Here is a 16,027-nt window from a genome sequence, read left to right on the forward strand (position 1 = left end):
GGAAATCCGAACAGATGAAAAATTTATAGGGGATAAAAATATGCCCATATCCACCGTTTAAATACTAAAACACGTTTAACAATGCTATGTTTAAGTGGTTTTGAACTATATTCTCGTTGGGTGCCCCTGAAAATTTCGAAGCTTGAAAGTGTGCCCAATTTATTGAGCGTAAACGTCGGCTGCAACGACGACGCGGGGGTAGAGGGGATACCTGAGTGGACGCCAGAGGTTTTCTCGCTCACGAGTAGTGAGAAGCGTACCAACTGCTGAAGTCCTGGAAGGCGAGAGACGCCTGGCGACTCTTGACTTCGTGACTGACTTCTGTTGCTTCGGCGCTCAATTCCGTTGCCCCTAAAAATACAATCTGGCACCTAGGGTACAGCGGAAACTTCGCTATAAGAATTTGCGTTTTTCCAGTTTTTGTTGGGGCGATTATTACTTCTGGATTTACCAGATTACGGAAAATTTTCCTGGATTTGTATTCTAGGGAACAGCACCCAAGATTTGAAAGAAAATTAAAGATGAAATCGTCTTTTTTCACGTTCTTCATATAACTGCCCATGAGGATAGTACGCGTCGCGTTGAGCATTGTTTCGCTCATTAACACCCTAGTGTTTTTTCCGCGACCTGACACGTTCTTGATGTAGTCGCTGCTGGAACCATTCACGAAACCATTCATTTACTTGAAAAGGAATTTCACGTATACATTTTCACATTGTTTTTTAATATATAACTACTAAATACTTTGTAGAACAGAGCCAAGTACATGAGTCAGTTAATTACAGGAAAATAAGAAATTTCTGGTAAGCTCGATCCCACTATGTCTACATCATTTTTCATACAATGATTGCTCAGATGCTAAAACCGAAAAAGAATAAAAAATAAATAAATAAAATAAAGCAAAACAAAACAAAGACATTTAGCAGTAGAGGGTTGTTCTACTTTTCCTACGATTATTCTTATAATAACAACAAATATACAATTTAACTCCGTTCTCAACTTAGGATATGCAGTTCTTATCTTGTTTAATGAAGGTCACGATTACTATATTATAGCTACTATTAAAATCACAATTATTATTCAGATTTGTTATTATTAGCGGAGCTCTAGCGCGCGCAAGCGGAGCACCATGGGTAAGAAAATTTGGTAAACTATCCATCCGAGAAAATTTGGTTATGACGTAGCGTATGCCCGCCCACCCGTACACACGTTTCATGTAAGCTGATGTCAAATGCCACATTAGATCTTGCTGAAATTGGCACTTGGTAATCCATCCGTATGACGATGAATTGACAGCTGTCAAAATCAGACGTGCGCTGACAGTAATTACATGACCATCACACGGGTTCAGATGAAAGACCAGTCGTTTTTTCCCTACATATAAGCTGATATAATATGTCACACTTACCCACATAAAAATGAAAATGAAATGAAACTTCGCTTTCTCCGGGCAGGGCTGTCAATCGGCTGCCAGTAGTTCATAGCTATATGCACAAACCAAATTAAGGTCAATTGATAGCTGTCAAAATGGGACATGTGCAGACCACTATCAGATCACTAACAACGTGGGCTCAAATACACGATCTGACATTCCTCCATTACAACCCGGACTGAAATGTCTTACTCACACTCGCAGTCAACAGTCCGTTTATAAGAAAATTCGCCATTCTAATGAAGTTCAATTAACAGCTGTCAAACCAGAGCTTCCGCTGACCATCATCACATGCCCGTATCGCAGGCTCAGGTATCGGCTCACTGATTTCGGGTTTCTTAAGTTATCCGCTGACAAGTTACTACTTTTCAAATGATTGCAGGCTCAAGTTCATTTTTTTAAATTTAAGTTGTGTTTATGAGCTGCGCTAGTAAACTTTTAATTTCAAACTGACCTCGCACGCGAGAATTCAGCCAGCTTTTACAGACAGGGAAGTTGCTTTGACCTTTCTCACCATGGTTACGCGTTGGTGACGCTCTACGTCCAGTTTTTATGCTCTGATTGGTCAAAATTTGACAGGTGGGTTCATGCAGAAAATTTATGCAGCATCTTGAAACTTTTTTAGTGAGAGCTCAAACTGACAGAGCCTTGTGTACCCTTGTCATTTTTTAACTGTCCTTTTCCAATGGATACACAAAATGAAATAAGCTGCACACAGCTGCTAGCATGATTCTTAAGTTATTCATGGATGGTTTGTTCATTGGTTTTTTGGTCAGAAATGTGCCGCTTGTCAAAGTCATCGGAAATCTAATTTCGGTAGTATCTCTTTTACTCACTTTCCCTTGCGTATTATACTAAGACGTATTATACTGAGAGGGTCCAAAAAACTTGCAAGCGATTCTGTTGGCCTTCAGGAGCTACATCTTGACTGGTAAGCCTGAGTTTTTATTTTATTTGATGTGGTTTTTTTTTCTGGTTTCCTAAAATCGAGCGTACTTTCTGGGCCTGGTTTATGCACACGACAGTGATCTGACCTACAATACCATCAGGTTTGGTATAAGCTTACAGATTTTTAAAAGTCCTAACATTTTCTGGCCACAAACACATAGAAAACGTTCCGATTTAGTTATGATGTTGGCTGTAGAAAGAAAACTCTGAGCGATACTCTTACCTCTCGGTTCATCTTGAAGTATAGCAAACACCGGGAAGCCGGCTTAAGACAAAAATCTGCAAGGTTTTTAAGAGGAGGGCGTAAGGGTCTGCGGTGATACGGTTTTGCTCGTTTTTTGGTGCGGTTTTGCGGAAATTGTTATTTTAAGTTGCAATATTACGGTTTTACAATACCAAGGGGTTTGCGGTATTTAGAAATTTGCGGGTAATTTTAATTCGGTTTCCGGTTTTCTTATTTTATTCTGTGCGGTGATTATACATGTTTCTTTACGGTTTTGCAGTTTTCGTATCCCCCTTACACCCCTCTCTCAGTAAGTTTACAGGCGTATGCTTACCTGACTCATGATGTTCAGCGACACTTTACTTTCAAAACTTATCTTTGTGAATGAAAATTGTTGTCTCTGTACATGTTTCACCGAATTATATTTATTTTACTGATTGTTAGTAGTCTCTTTCGCAATTTTTTTTCGCTGCGCCTGTTGTTTTCAGACGAACATATAACAAAACATCGCAATTAGGAGTACTCAAAATGCCGCGCATAAATAACAAACGCTTTTAAAGATAACACGAAACAAAACCATAAATAAAAGGAAATAAAACCTGAACATAGTAAGTTCTCTATAATGTTGAAGCTTAACTCTATTAATGTTAATTCAAACGGCTCCGACATCTCGGACTGCAAATTTGGTGCTTGACAGAACTTGTGAGAACCGGTGTGGCTGGCCGCATATATCCATTAGGTGATTTTGGGCATTTTTTATCGTTTTCACTAAAAGCCCATAATTATTACCCTGCATATTGGAGCAGATGTTTCCGACTAAACAGTTCCGGTATGATGGAAAATTCTTTTCGTGTTAACTCGATCGTCCTGGATATTGAGTGAGCGCAATTAAATAAAGTGCAAAATTGTGAACAACTACAGAATTAGAGGTTTAAATAGGGCAAGGAAGAACAAATTCTGTTCGCGGTTTCTGTATGATGAAAAAAAGCACACAGGCACGGTACTGTTTTCCTCAGTACTTATGTACAAAAACATTGATAAAAAGTGCATATTTGAAAGACTGGTTTACACACCACCTGATTTGTCGCCAAGATTTACTTGTAAAGTAAACCTGTCGATCTCAAATCTTTTTCGAAACACAAAAAATCCGGCCTGACTTTTTTAATTTTGGCCTTCTCTTTAGACAGAGGAATGCAACGTTTAAATTTGCTGCACACGAGGACTATCGTGTGTGGCATAAAATTCTGTTTTGGGGATGTCCAATTATCATCTCTCCAACGGAGTGCCAGTGGAGAGACTACGCATTAAAATAAACGTGGTGTAGGTGGGTGACTGGGTTTAACTTCTTTGTCTAGGAAAAATTTGTTTTCTAGTCCTAATCTACTGTGATCGAAGAAGATTGCTATTTTTCGGTGTCCATAAAAGACTATTAACTCGATGTAAAATTGGTTTCACTCTTGCACGGTCAAATTAAATTTTTCTAAAATCACTTTCCCTGAACGTACCTCAAAGTTAACTGATTAATGTTTATTGTTTGATTTAAATTATTAATTTATTGACGTCAGCTTCGCTTTTAGCCCTGGATAAATCTATATTATTATTATTATTATTATTATTATTATTATTATTATTATTACAATCGGAGCTCTCTTAAGCGACCACCTCGGAAATTCGGAAAAGTGGTCGTAACCAGATCTGGTCGCTTACGAGAATGAACTCTCGTAAGCGGCCGCATGGTAAAACAACAGACGGAAGTCGCTTACGAGTTTTTCGGAAACTCTTTAATAATTCATAGAGAAAAACAAAATAAATTGATGTTTAATGAGTATTTTTATATCTGATATAGACACGGCTATATTTTACGGCCATATTTTTTAGAAGCACGGTATGCGGTTTCGTCAAAGTGTTGATTTATATGAATAAGACTCTGAGTGGTCGCTTACTGGTAAAAAAAACTAAGAAAAGGTCCTGTTGGGTAATCCCAAAAGTGGCCGCGGTCGCTTATGAGAGCGTTTCTTCCAAGTCACAATTGAAACAAGGTTTCACTAAGGTGGTCGTAACTAGAGCTGGTCGCTTACAAGAGTGGTGGCAAGGAGATCTTCGACTGTATTTTTATTATTATTACATACACATTCATTCATGAATTCACCCGTCAAAACGACAGTCGTCTTGATTGGCTCTAAGTATGGGGTCGACATTTTGCCACAGGATTCCTAAGCTTTATCGTGCGGTTAGAATATACGCTAACGTGTACAATTTGTTTGTTTTTAGACTACACCACAGTATCACGCTGCGCCGGAAAGCACAAGATGGAAGATCCATCTTGTTTTGCTCCAGAAATATCCAAGTCGTTCCAAAAGAGATATTTCCTGTTCACTGCTTGGCTTTCTATCCCTACAATGCTATTGGGTATTTGGTGCTTTGTGTCCAATGCAGCTGTCATTATAGCATTGTTTAGAAGTGGAATCAATTCCGCTCGTCCAGGCCTTTTAATTCTATGCAGTTTGTCATTCACCGACCTTATTTGGGGGGCGACAGTTGCTCCAATGGAATCTGCGTTGAGATTGAAACATTTATTTAACACAAACGTTTGTGAATCGTACTCAGAATGGAGGGAGACACCATTCCTTTTATTGACAGCGATTCTTTACAATGCGACTGTCCTAAACCTTTGCATCGTGAGCATCGATCGTTTCCTGGCCATCAAAGTCTCTTTTCAGTATAAGGTGTGGGTGACCCGGCGACGCGCTCTTTTTGCTTGTATATTAGTATGGCTTGCGTCGATTTTGCTCTCATGTCTAAGCAAAGTAGGGTATGTAACATCAGATGTCACCCATGTCATAACTTTAACGTTGATACCTCTCGCATTATCTGTTGTCATCATTCTCCAAATAAGATCTATTCATGTCCTCCGTCGCCACAACAACAATATTGCTGGCATGATAGAGCAAGGTAACCAAGCCAATCCGGCTAACAGTGTCAATGCCGTAATTGAACGCAAACTAACAAAAACGACAATATATGTTGTGGGCATATTGTCATTGGTGTTTATTCCTGCGGCCTTTGCAATAATGATAAGTGTCATTACAAAAAAGCGATTCCTTTCTCTCATGGTTCCCTTGTTCACACCTTTAATGACTTTGTGTTCTGGAATTAATCCAGTGCTGTTTTATAGGGGAAATGAAAGAGTTAAACGAGGAATAGCTAAGTTCTTCAAATGTCATTAAGTATTTCCTCGTTTCCAGGATTTCTTAGTGAGGAACGAAGATGCATTCAGCACATTTATTATGCATTAAAAATATTTCTCATTATCGCTGATTGGCTTAAATTTCCAGCTAGCGCTGACCAAACCTACTGAAAGGTAGGTATTTGCCGATATCAGAAGTCAATCGTATAGTAATCGACAGGAAAAGGGACGCACATACGTCACCGAAAGAAATGGTGCAGTGGGGAAGCCGCGTTGGCAAAGCCTAAAAATGGCAGCAGATTCACAGGTTTGCGAAAGAGAAATAGCCAACGTGCTGAAACGTGATGACATAAATAACTGCTGGAAAAAAGACCCTTGAATACCCTGATACTGCTAGGGAACAGTCATATTTTAGAGAAGGAGTTTTGCATTAATTATTATTAGTCCTCCCACAAAGTAACAGCACTGTCAGAGAGATGTGGCCTGGCCATTTGTAGATATCAGGGCAAATTAAGGCAGCCTATATTTTTCAATCATTGATAGTCCGTGAGTTATGCTTCGGCCTGCAATCGAAGCTGGGTACACCACTTGACGACCCAACATATTGAGCTGACAAGGTGATTGATCTTAAGCGTGACTGAACTAATGAAGCCCAAAGCTCTAATTAAGGGGTCGGAGGAAGGAAGCTCGAAATAAGACTTCTTCGAAAGTTCTGAAAGACAGTATAGCGAAACCTGTGGAGTGATAATAGTTTATCCGAAATCATGTGTGCAGTAAAATTAGATTGATCAGTCTCGCTCACCTTATCGCTTTGTAACCCAATCAGTTTTTCCTTCCTGATGGCAATTAAAATAATGTAAATGCTAAATATTGTGACTCAGTCTCGGGTGTAAGATTTATTTTAGCCTGCGAGCAAGCTCTCCTATATGGGCAAGCGAAGCGAGTTTCGCAAGAACACGCGAGCGAGTGGCGAGCGTCCACTAGCTCGCGCGTTTTCGCGAGGCCTGCCTCGCTCGCCCAAATAGGATAGCTTGCTCGGAGGCCAGATTTATTTTACCTTTCCTATACTTTATGAAGGTGAATGCAGAATAAAAGAAACGAAGAATTACTGAAAGGATTTAATATATTTAACTGTCTCTCTCCTTCACACCACTCTCTTGGAATATTCTTTTGTTCGCCCTACCATACTCAAAAGTTCTGGAAACAAATGTGCTATTTTGAACAAAATGCCCCACCCTCAACGTCACAAACTCGCGCGAGAACCCGCGAATTCGTCCGGCTCTCGTGTGGAATTTCAGGAGAAGGGCGATCGTTTTTCGACTTTATTTGAACGCTCTCTGAACTTTCAAAGTGCTTCATATCTCGATAGGTAATGCATGCACTGTGGAAGAATGAACCAATGTTATGTAAGACGGTCTCAATGGGGTTAACCGTCAGCTGTCAAACTGCCTAAAATTTAACCGTCAACTGTCAGAAAATGGTTATTTTTTCACCGTTCAAAAGGCTATTCGAGCCCAGGCTGGGGCCCATTTCAGCCCTTGAATCCAAATTAGCCCTAGGTAATTGGACTGTTTTGGCCCTGATTTAAGGGAGCCAAATTAGATTCAAAATTAAATGGGACTGTATTTTACTCTCCGAAACGGCCCCAATTTTAGGGCTTAAACAGATCTTTCTGATTTACAGTCTAGTGGAGAACCATGGGTAAAAAAATTGGTTCTCTACAGCTCCTATTATCTATGCATCCAAGAAATTTTGGTTCTAACAAATTCGTCCGTACCGCCGTTCGTCCGTCCACCTCACGTAAACCAGGGTGAATTTTTGCATTTCAAGCACCCTCGCTTTTTAGCGGTAAATCGCATGGCCACCCGGACTTTTAGGGCAAAAAAAAAACAACAACAACAACAAATCCGAGTCTTTTCTTCGACTAAATAAGTTTTAATGTCTACATTGACGTTGATAACAGAAGACAGAGCTAGAGCGAGAGATAAAAACCGCAAAGGAATTATATATTTCGTCGGAAGAAGAACATGACAATTTTCTAGCGGCGCGGTGAGAAATTAAGCAGCCACCAAGGTTATAATGAGCGGCAGTAAAAAAAAAAAAAAAGAACAAAGCAAAAGAAAAGAAAACAGCAGCAACGACAAAAACGGCCGAGAACAGGTCAAGAACAGGTCAGCACATACGGAATTTCCTCCATAAAACCTTCATAAAACGTGCAAGTAGGAACATAGTTGTGCAAAACAACGGCAAAGAAATGTACAAGAAAGTGTGCTGCTCGGGCAAAGTTATCTCTTTTTTTCGCTAATTAGGCCTATTGCTTTTTCTGCCGTTCTCGTTGCCGTCGCTGTTTAGCATAAATGAATTTTGTTTGAGTAAACTATAAGTATATTAACGAGAGCTTCGCGTTTAGCTCTGGCTAAATCTGTATTTGATATTGGTTTGGAATCTGTAAAAGGCAAAAAGGAGATTTACTGAAGCCATTGCTCGTTCAGTAACATTTTACATTTGTCCTACTTTTAGCCATTTATCCAAATAACCGTTTAAAAAACTGTGATCCATTCGAAAGACCGGTTTTTTATAGTATGTTACGTAAGAGATATTGAACATGCAATTTGCACTATATTGTGTGAGTAAATTTGAGGTGTCGATATAATATTCTTATAACGTGTGCTACTAAGCCGTAAAATTTTCATGATAAAGTATTATTAAATGTATATCGGTAGAACAGCCTTTTTTCGCAGATTTATCACTACGAAACCTTATATATGTTCCTAAATATACATGGTCAGAGAACCTTTTTACTCAAACAAAGCGGCGACCCCTTGGCGCTATATGTCTTCCAAAAATACATTTTTTTTCTTTCGAAGTTAAATGTAATCTAACCAAAGGCAATATAACTATTGTTTTTTTTGTTTGTTTGCTTGTGTTTAGTATGCGGTAAGAAGACTTCATGCTAATCTTCGGTGAAATTGAAGCGTCTTATAGGAAATTCGAATGTCTTAAAAGAGCTTTTAAAGTAATCCACCACAGGCGGTTAACTCAAAATTTACAATTAAGAAATTTTAATTAGCTTATATTTTAGCAAAAACGCAGTCCATAAGTACGGCTAATCACTTTGGACTTGTATTTTGTAGTTTAGTGTTGGGTGCAGTTTACAGCTAAGTGTATAAAACTTTTAGGAGGTAAGGCACAAAAACCCGCCAAAGTTATTGCCACAAACGATGTTAAACATGAAGTTTATAGCCTTCAAATAGGGAGCTTAAATCAACGACGACGGTTACGTTACATTTCTTTGCTGTCGCTGTGCGACTACGTCGTGAAAATGCCTAATTTCACTTTTAATGGAGGACGTAAACTCAAGACAACGAATTTCTTTTCCTTTTCCTGAACTTCAATTCCAGAAAATATTGCCAACATTTGACGAATTGAACGAGATGGAATTATCGCAGTAAAGTTTGAAGTAACGTGACTTAAGCACTCTCGGTCCCTTAAAATAGTAGTGAAAAGATGCATTTAAAGACCATGCATGAAAAACGAGGCTGGAGAATAAAATGTCTTAAAACTTTACAGACTGTGAATAAAATGACACCAAAATAACAGGATGTAGTCTGTTTTTTCTATAGCCAATGGGACAATTCACTAGTCACGTGACGAAACTAGCATGAAAGCAGGAGACTGAGAAATAAACTTATTATAACGCTATCAACTGTAGATAAAACGAAACCAAAGTGACGGGAAACATGAACATCAATGACGTCAGTTTTGGCCTTAGGCAAATACTCATTCACTAGTGGCTGAATTAGGTATATTCTCTGGGATATTACATATCTCATCACATGGCCAAAATAACAAAGAAATGTGCTGGTTTGTAAAATTTTTGACTGGTCCTTAAATGTGGATCCATATACTGTGTTTACACCCAACATCCATTGTTTTACAGATAGGAGATCGATGTTTCAGCTGTGGTGTGCAAGAAATTTTGTGACCAGACCAGGATATGTGATGCTCTCGTTTTAACCTATCTTTCATTATGGCTCTTGCGAAAAGTTAATAGCTTAACTCTTAATGTGAAATGGTCAGCTAGTAAAATGCTCATACAGAAATGTTTTAGTGTGTCCAACGCGAATTTTGTTTCACTTTCACTCTTTCCATGAAACCTAGTCATAAGAATCTTCCTCTTCATCTTCATAGTCATAATCATTACAATCATCATTATCCTCGTCATCATCATCGTAACCTTCGTCATCATCATCGTAACCTTCGTCATCATCACCCTCGTTGTCATGCATATTTTCACAAAGTTCCCGACTGTCTGAACAACTAAATAAATCGGTGCAGTTTAGCCCAGCTTTTCTACATTGACAGTGGTTTGTTGAGCATCTCTCCTTGGCGCATTTACAGTTTAAAAGGTAGATTATTGCGTCATTGAGGTTCGTATGTTCTCTCATTTCGGTTTCTTACACATGCTCCTGGACTATAAGCTGTGTAAGGATAAGTTATGTGCCGGAGTTAGCGTAACAGAATACTGTAAGTTACTATTGATAGAGCGACTACTCGAACTGGGGCACTTGGGAAAAAGTCTAATCACAAAGTTTTTTGAAAACAAAAGATTCTTCAGTTTTTTTTTTTACAAACGGACCAGTTATATTTATTTTATTGATTGTTAGTAGTCCCTCTCGTAGTTTTTATCGCTGCACAGGTTGTTTCCAGTCGAACATAAACATCGCATGCACTGGAATACTCAAAACGCCGCGCGTAAAAATCACTCGCTTTTAAAGATTAAACATAACAAAGCCATACACCGTATTCACAAATGGCGGACACGCGGGAAAAAACTGGTGCCTAGTCATGAAAGCGAGGCGTTGGAGGGTAAACAAAAATTGCGAATGAAGACTTTCAGTGAACTTGCAGAGTGTTTAGCACGGATTCCACCTAAGATAACTTTGTATGGACGTCTTTTTAAATACACTGACGTGGGACGTCTTCTGCTTTTAATGTTTAGTACTAATTTGCTGTTTGCAATCAAAAGGGACGCGTATATCTTCAAGGAAACAGGATGATTTCGTAGGTTGCCGAAGCCTCAGAAGTCGACAAGTGGGTGATGGCTGGAGAAAAGCGGCAAACATGTTGGCTCAAACTTCACGCTGAAACCGAATACGAAAGCCAGCTCACTGCAATTCTGTAAAACAGAAGTAAAAACAGATATTGGTGGCAAGAAAAAAAGAAATAAGCGACGGATATATGGCCTACTTGTCAACGGAAGAGACCTCCGCCATTACTCAAAACAGGTCAAGTCGAGAGCGGGTGAAAGATTCATTCACGAGACTCATTCATTCATGTCAGTGTCATTTTACACATATCTATGTACGTCTGTATTTACAACTTCCTTTGGATGATATTAATTCCGTCGCTTTGGAGTGAATTGTTAGAGGTACGTTGGCAGAGCTTAGCAAATTCAGTCCAAATTTAAAATCTTTTGATTTCTTTGTCACTGCGAAATAAAATAATTTTATCAAAACTAGAAGCTCTAGTGTGTGAATCTTATGGCTTGCTATTTGCCTGTTCTCCTTTACGGCATTATCTCGGAGGCTCTTGGTAAAAAAGTGGTATAAAGCTCTCATTTTACTAGGTTAAACTTTTAAGGCAATGTTTGTGTCAGGACTGAACACGGCAAGCTTCTGTTTCGAATCATTAAATGCGAGTCTGGTCCCGTTTAAGAAGACCATCATTTTATTTATTTATGTATTCTTCACTTTTAAAATATTATGGAACATGAAGTTAAAAAACTTAACAGCCAAAGATACGAAATAGGAAAATTACTCGCTGAAATGAAATGTGGCCGGCTTACCGAGTCTGCCGAGTAACAAGTTGAAATTTTGAGCGTACTACACTCGATCGCTCCTGTATTTATACCAAAAAGATAGTTCTAATTGATGTCCTTCATCGATACAGACCAGAGAATAACGTCCTGGCAAATAAACACCAAACATAACTTCATCGAAACCTCAGTCACCGCTTCTTTCCTGTCTTCCTTTTTTCCATCTCGATTTGAACTGTTTTGTTCAATGGCACACGTCTCTTGCGTTAACAAGTAGGCCATATATCCATCGCTTATTTCTTTTTTTCTAGCCACCAAGATTTGCATTGTTTATATTTCTGTTTTACCGAATTGCAGTGAGCTGGCTTTCGAACTCGGTTTCAATGTGAAGTTTGGGCCAACATGTTTGCCGCTTTTCTCCAACTATCGCCCACTTGTCGAGCTTCTGCATGCTTCGGAAACCTACAAAATCATCCTGTTTCTTTGAAGATATACGCGTCCCTTTTGATTGCAAACAGCAAATCAATACTAAACATTAAAAGCAGAAGACATCCCACGTAATTGTATTTAAAAAGAAGTCCGTACAAAGTTATTTTAGGTGGAATCCGTGCTAAACACTCTGCAAGTTCACTGAAAGTCTTCATTCGCAATTTTTGTTTACCCTCCAACGCCTCGCTTTCATGACTAGGCACCAGTTTTTTCCCGCGTGTCCGCCATTTGTGAATACGGTGTATAAACCGTTTTATAAATAAAGGGAAATAAAACCTAAACATAACAAATTCTCTATCATGTTGAAGCGTAAATGGTAACTCTATTAATCGCACTGCAAATTTGGTACCTGTGAGAAGTGTGAGAACCCGTCCGGCTGGCCGAAAAGGTGATTTTGGGAATTTTTTTTATCGTTTTCACTAGAAAGCAGATAATTATTACCCTGCATATCACATAGGACCAGATTTTTCTAACTGAAAAGTCCCGGCATTATGGAATTCTCTTCATGAAAACGTTTTATAATGTGGTCAAAGAAAGCGCGTGCTTTGATCGTCCTGGATATTGAATGAGTGCAATTTGTCTTGCAAAATTGTGAAAAACTGCAGAATTATAGGTTTTGACAGGGCAAAAAGCAGGAAAAAGGAACAAAATTCTGTCCAAGGTTTGTAAGATAAAAAAGGGCCTCATATTAGTTCTGTTTACCTGAGACGTGATGAGAAAAAGTATGTTTAAAAGGCTAGTTTACACGCCACCAGATTCGTCGCCAAGATTTACTTGTAAAGTAAACTTGTCGAACACAAAAAAGTCCGGCCTGATTTTTTATTTTGGCCTCCCTTTTAGACAGAGGAATGCAACCTGTAAATTGGCTACCACCAAGGACTATCGTGGCGCGTGTGTTTCTTAAAATTATATTTCGGGGTTGTCCAATTATCCATAGTCTCTCAAACAGAGCAGTGTTGGAGCGACTGGTGAATGCCACATTATGATGCAACAGCTAATGCAAATACTATACACGAATAGGTCTATTTGTTTTCCAGGCCTAATCTACTGTGATCGAACATGATTGCTATTTTTGGGTGTACAAATAAGACTATTAACTCGATGTAAAATTTGTTTCACTCTTGGACTATCAAATTATTTTTCTCTAAAGTCACTTAGCCTTTGCCTCAAAAGTCACATGAATGTGCCCTGATCTGTGGATTACCAGTTTATTGTTTGATTTAAATTATGAATTTATTAACGGGAGCTTCGCCTTTAGCCCTGGCTAATTCTATATATTAATAAAACGCTTCAAACTTTAGTTGAATTATTATGTCTGTATTGAAAGCATCTTACAGAACAGTAAATCGCCAATATATTCCAATATATATGTAAATTTCGAATGACAAACTATCAAACAAGGGATCAAAAATAATCCACCACTTAAGCTTCAAGTTCAATTCGAATTTATAAATTTTAATTAATATTAAGCAAAAAGGAGTCCTTAAGTTCTTTAGCTGATCAGTTTTAACTGCCTTATTGCCGTCGTCCTCTTTAGTTTCATTTAGAATTAGGTGCTGTTCAATCTTCAATTTTTTCCCGGAGGTAAGTGATACTCAGAAACTTTATTTAACATTTTAAGGTAGTACCTTGAAAATGAATTTTTTTTACCTATTATGAACCCACGAAACCTTTACGTTGAAAGAGTACTGAAAAGTGCAATTTTAAAAATTTAAACGTATTTTCCGGCTAAATATGTTTTAAATACCTGTAAAATATTATTTTAGTACCGCAGATAGTTATTTTTCAATTTGTAAGAAGTACTATGGGCATTAGTGTTTTCAAGTCAGTTTCAGCATAGAAAAGAGAAAGAAAGTTTTCCAGCGAAGCTTTATGCAATTTATTTGAAAAAGCGTGATAATGTGCAGAGTTTTTGATTTGCTGTATATTTTTTTCGCAACTTACATGTTCCACGTACCTTAATGCTCCATTTTCCCACTAAAATGCCCGGTCGATCCTCATAAAGTCATTAAAATTCTCGAAAAATGCTCCTCATAGAGAGGCGTTTTACATTTTTTCTAAACGTTTAGAAATAATAAGAAGAAATCAAGCAAATTTCGTCACGGAGCATTAACCATAAGAATGACAAAGTCTTAAGTATCAAAACTGAAGGGACCATTAGTTTTGGGATTCAATTGATGCACAGACGCGTTTTAGGTTATTTAAATGCTAGCAAATAGCGTGGTAATAACTCCTTAACCGTTGGAGTTTTCATAATTTGTCTGCGATCCCAAATGACGATGAAGTGGGTAGCCTGCGTAGCAAGCGTTTCCTCGCGAGGTTCGTCTAGAAAGCTGGGACAAGAGCAAAAAAAACATGAATGACGGGAGAGGGGGAGGGGAACGAAGCAACCTTTTTTTTGCTTCCGCTCTAACTTTCGCCCAATAACTCGATTGGAAACGCTTGCTACGCAGGCTATGAAGTGGGCTACACGGATTTCTCTCCTTATTATTAATTAAAATATGTTAATACTTATCAACTATACATCTAAAACTTAATAAGGAAGTTTTCGCCTGAGGAAGACCTGCAGTGTGCGGTCGAAACGTCGCGATGAATATCAAAGTGACAATCGTGAGACAAACGATAAACTAAACCCTTTATACACATTATCCACGATGATTAATATCTTTCATGACAAGGAAGTTTTCAATTCCCGTTTTTCAGCCATCAGAAAAACAAAAGTGAAAGCATTAGTTTAACAGCCTCCACAAAAAAGTCCCCGACACTTACTTTAATTTTTGACTTCAGTGGCTGAGTGTTAGTTTGGGGAAAAAAAAAAAACAAAAACAAAGAAAAAGTAATATGTATTATCGCTGGTTGGCTTACTAGTAATTTGGCCGTATGTTAGTTTCACACGATCCCAAAACATTAATAACAATAATACATCCACTTTACTTTGGCCACTGATAATTTTTTTTAGCAAATGATAACTTGCGTTTGCTGAGAAATCAATATAATTATACTATTCTCGCTTCCTTTGAGTTATGGCGTAAATATATTTATAAGACCTTATAAAATAACTAAGTACGCGCGCTCTGTTTGGGCGAGAGGAGTGTTTGCATGAGATTATGTAAACATGGTTGTGGCGCCAAAATGTTTGCGCTAATCACGCAAGCACGAATTTGAAAAAGTTTTAGAGTTAAAAACTCGACAAGTTTAATTTATTTACCCATTCCTTCGTCGGCTGAAACTTGGAAAATCGTTACAAAGAAGATGTGTCAATTTTTTTTCGCTGAAGCTGACATTTTGAGCGAGAAAAGTCCGTATTTGGAAAGCATCTTTTTGCAAAACAAGAACTGCTTACGCGTGCAAGACTTCGTGGACACGACTTTGCGACTGGTAAGAATTTCTCTTTTAATCAGTGCCATACAAAGAGGTTTGCGTCTTTTCTCGGGAAGTTATTTTATAAAAACAATAGAAAACTTTTCCCCTGTGTTTGCATAGCCTGATGTAAACACTCGAGGCGTTGGGAGAATTCTCGACAGTTATGCAAACCCTCGAATTCGTCTCGGGTTTGCATAACTGTTTCGAATTTTCCCAACCCCTCTCGTGTTTATATCAGGCTATACAAACACGGAAAACGTTTTCTATTGTTTAAATAGTACACTTAAGACATTTAAAATCAAGAAAATAATAATAATTTGTGTTGTGTACAATTCAATAAGTAAAAATATAAGTAAAACCGTTTCTATAGAAAAGAACCCCAAAAATCTTACTAGGAAGAAAAGGAAAGGAAAATAGTAACAGGGAGGATATAGAAATGAAGATTACAGAAAAAGAGATAGTTACTAGGTTAACTTCTTAGGGCCAAATATTTAAACGAAGTCTAACTTAAGCCGCGGTTTAACGAATCTTTGAACCTCCAGATCTCTTCTTTGGTGCGCTGCTTTA

Source organism: Porites lutea, chromosome 6, assembly GCF_958299795.1.
Source record: "Porites lutea chromosome 6, jaPorLute2.1, whole genome shotgun sequence".
NCBI lineage: Eukaryota > Metazoa > Cnidaria > Anthozoa > Scleractinia > Poritidae > Porites > Porites lutea.